This window comes from Euprymna scolopes, chromosome 14 (assembly GCF_053919585.1).
Source record: "Euprymna scolopes isolate OS-2025 chromosome 14, ASM5391958v1, whole genome shotgun sequence".
NCBI classification, from domain to species: domain Eukaryota; kingdom Metazoa; phylum Mollusca; class Cephalopoda; order Sepiida; family Sepiolidae; genus Euprymna; species Euprymna scolopes.
Genome location: NC_136495.1, coordinates 6,532,949 through 6,537,500, shown reverse-complemented (window position 1 = coordinate 6,537,500; position 4,552 = coordinate 6,532,949).

Below are 4,552 nucleotides of genomic sequence, written 5' to 3'. Positions count from 1 at the left end.
TCAGCTCTCTGGCTAACTCTGTTTATTTGATCCGTTTCTCCTTTTCTTTGATAATAACCCTGTGGTCAGCCTGAACAGCAAAGTCTACGATTTGACAGGATTTTCAATTATTACGACATCCGGTCTTTTTGCTAGGATGGGTTTATCAGTGTGTATGTCCATGTCCCATACGATTTTGTGATTCTCGTTTTCAGATATTGTTGCAGGCTTATGTTTGTACCACTTGTCTGTGCATTTGTAGATACAGTTGTTTTCATAATTCCCAGTGTACTGCCCTTCTCACTTGGTCGTGTCTGTTCTTGTATTCCTTTTGGGTCAGTTTGATGCATTCACTTACTAGTTTATTGTTTCGTCTCTTTGTCCATTTACTGTTTTCTTGTGTTTTATCGATCTTTGCTTTAAAGTGGTTGGTTTTTATCGAGTTATCTTATGGTGCGGTTATTAGAGATTCAGTTTCTTGGCTTATGTGTCCTTTTTGCATCCATGTTCAAGTGTTTTCGTTATTTTCATCTTTTGTCATTCTTATGAATCTTCCATGTAGTTGATTTTCTTCTCATTTTTCTTTTCTTGTTTTATCCTTTATCTCTCTGTTCTCTATTTTGTTGATTTTTTCAGTGTCTGTCGCTGCCATGATTATCCTTTCCATGTTTTGCGTTTTGTATTTTTCTAGTTTTTTTTTGTGTGTCATGAACACAGTCTTCTATACAAACCAGTCCTCTCCCAACGTCTTTCCTTTTCACGTAGAGTGTGTCAACAGCGTCCTTTAGGTGTAGTGCATTGTGCATGGTCATGAGTTTCCTGGTTTTGTGATCGAGCTGTCTCAGTTCTTCTTTGGTCCATCGTATAAACGGTCCCGAGTATCTTACTAATGATACTGCCTATGTATTTTTACCTTTTATTAGGTTTCTGTTATATAGTTTTGTTTCTAGTAATTTTCTTGTTTTCCTGATATATCCCTTTCCAATTCTCTCTTTCATTTCTTTTGCTTTGATCCTGTCTGCTTCCAGAACTCTCAAATATTTATAGGCGTCTTGTTTCTCTAGGGCCCTGATCTCCGTTTGGTTGGCTAGTTCCATACCTTCTGTTATCTCCAGTTTTCCCTTTCTTATAACTATTAGTGTGCACTTTTCCATACCAAACTCCGTTTGGATATCCTGGCTTCTAGTGTTTATCAGTGTCTCTAGTTCCTTTTCTATCCTTGCAAAAACTTTAAGGTCGTCCATGTACATTAGTTGATTCATTTTTTCCTCTGTATTAGAGAACTTGTATCCAGTTTGGCACTTTCTCGGTATATATTTCAGCGATATCATGGCTATGATGAACAGCAATTGTGATAGTGAATCTCCTTGGAAGATGCCACTTTGTATGTTATGTGTTGTCCATCAGCTGTCAATTACAGTCTCCATGCTCTCATTGCATTTTCTATCACATTGCTTGGTATTTTATACATTTTTAAGCATTCTATTTTCCATGTTTGCAGGATCCTATTGTACGCCCTTTTGTAGTCGATCCGTACTATGGCTAAATTCGTTCTCCTTCTGTTTACCCCCTTTAAGATTTTTTGCTCTATGTATAGCAGATCATGTGTTCCTCTCTTTCCTTTCTGGCATCCCTTCTGTTCCTCGGGGAGAAGTCCACGATTATTCAGGCAGTGGTAGATTTGTTCCCTGAGTTGTGCGATCAGTATTTTCCACATAGTGGGTAAGCACGTGATAGACCTATAGTTGCTGGGAGTTGGTTCCTTTCTCTGTGTCCTTCTGTATCAGTGTGGTTCTGCCTTTTATCACCAAATCTGGTACGTTTGTTTCCTGTATACATCTTCTCATGTTTTGGGCTAGTCTTTCGTGTAGTGTTGTGAATAATAATAATAATAATAATAATAATAATAATAATAATAATAATAATTATTATTATTATTATTATTATTATTATTATTATTATTATTATTATTATTATTATTATTATTATTATAATAATAGGAGTAGTTACAGAGGCCATCATCAAATATTTCTCTTTGAGGACAACTTGTGATATTCTCTGGAGTCTGAGTGACAACAAATCTCCTCAGATTTCCAGTACTCTTTTCTTTTATAGAGGAGTCACCACTTATCAAGGCCCGGAGGCCACTCGAGGATAAGGGTTAATGGGTGTACAGTAGTCAATGGAATTATAGCGTAGTTATCATAAGTAGTGGAAATTTTGTAAATTGGATTACTTAGGGGGACGATTCATCCAGAATTTGTTTATGTTGGACTTGAGGACAATCAAATTGTAGTCAGGTGGAAAGCAGGCAAACTGAACAGAATTCCACAGGTTTGCAGTTCTAAGAAAGAAGTTTTGTCCATGGAATCTACGTTTAAGTTTAGGCACAGATAAAGAGTGGGGGAAATTATTGATAGCGGTTTTTGTTGGATAAATGTTTTTGGTAAAAGTTTGACAAGGAGGGACCATAGATTGGAGCTCAGACGAGCACTTGCCATAAAAATAACAATAAACTAAAGGCTCGCAATGTCTTTTCTGTGGGAAAGAAGTTGCAGGGAGGAGAAAAAGCTATGAAGTCTATTTTGAACTATGTCAAGGCAGGATAAGCTGCTTCTAGATGTCGCAACAGTACTCCATCCTTGGGCATACATGGCTTTTATATAGGTAGAGAATTGCATCAGTAGTGAGATATCTACTGAAGCGGTAGAAGGATGTCACCATTTTTTCAGCAACGTTGGCATCGATTTGATGCATGTGTTCCATTTCAGATCAGGAGTAAAGGTCAAGCCCAAAAGCTTGTTAAAACATGGAGCCTCCCCAAGACGAGAGCCATCCATTTCAATTGATGCCAGATGAGGATCAGAGCGTTGATGATGTAAGGATAGGAGCTTGGCTTTAGATGCATTAAAATTAACCGGCCACCACTTTCCCCATTGTACCATGTGCTCAAGATCGGAGAAGAGAGAGTCAGAGAGAACTTATGCATTTACTCTCCACCCATTTCGATAACCTTTGCAAATAAATTTGCGTTATCACAACAGCCGTTTGCCATTGATTTCTCGTTGGTAGCGATCATTTGTTTCCAATGGAATTTGGATTGCAATAAGCCTGTCTAAGGTCCCAGTCCTCTTTACACACATCCCGTGAAGGTCTGGTTAGTACTTTCTGTCTTCGGTCTTTCCATCCTCCTTGATCCTCCACGACTATTTGGAGTGGTGCCAGTTTATGTGCACACTTTTTAATTTTAGGGTTGGGAACCGAGTAGAGTTTAGCTTACAATTATACAGTTTCAGTTTCCTTGATTCCATGTGGGGTTTCATTGTGCTTTATTTCTGTCGCAGTTTCTATATGTTCGACTAACACCTGTGACATGTGTATTGATCTTCGCATTCAATTTTCCTTAATATTTTAGCTTTCACTATTGTATCTTCTCAGCCCTCTGATTCCAATCTCTCTTATTCTTTTTTTTTCAAGATTTTCGGTATTGTTTCTAGCACTCCTACTATCATTGGTGTTATCTTGATTTTCTTCATTTTCCAAATTCCTTTTAACTCTCTAGTCAGTTCTGTGTATTTGCTCCGCTTTTCTGTCTCCTTGATATTCATCGTGTGGTCTGCTAAAATGTCGAGATCCAGAATCTGGTAGGACTTTTTTTCTTGTTAACTATTATGGCATCAGCTTTTTTTGCTTGGATAAGATATCTGTTTGTAGGTCCGGGATGCAGTTGTTTGCATAATTCCCAGTGTACTGCCTTCCCCACTTGATCGTATATATTCTTGTATTCTATTTGGACTAATTTGCTGCATTCACTTATTTTATAGTTTCGTCTCTTTGTCCACAGAGTCTGCATTTTCTGTTTTCTTGTGTTGTGTTGATTTTTGCTTTGATTTGGTCGGTTATAATCGCTTTATCTTGTTATTAGAGATTCATTTTTTTCTGTTAGGTTTTCTTTTTCGTAGCCATATCCAAGTATTTTCGTTCGTCTCATCTTTTAATCGTCCGTGTTTCTTTTGCTAGTTTTTTTTTCTCGCCTTATTTCTTGCATTTCTGTTGTCCATTTTTTCATTTTGTTTCTTGCTGCAGTAATTATCATTTCTGTGTATTTTTCTAATTCTTTCTGTGTTATTTACATCGCCCTCTTCTCCCGTCTTTCCTTTTCACATAAAGTCGGTCAGCATCACCCTTTGAATGTAGTGCATCGTGCATGGTCATAAATTTCCTGGTTTTCTGGAAAGGGATGTTTCAAACGACCCGGAGTATCTTACTAGTGAAACTTCCCATATGTTTATACCTTTTATTAGATTTCTACTATATAGTTTCGTTTACATGAGTTTATTTGTTCTTCTGAGGTATTTATTTTCAATATTCCCTCTCATTCCTGTTGCTTTGATGGTGTCTGTTTTCAGAACTCACAAATATTTGTAGGTGTTTTGCTCACCTAGTGCCCTCATCTTAGCTTGGTTGGATAGTTCCATACCTTCCGTTGCCTCCAGTTTACCCCTTCTTATGACTAACAGTGTGCACTTTCCCATGCCGAATTCCATTTGAATATCCTGGCTGAAGATTCTGC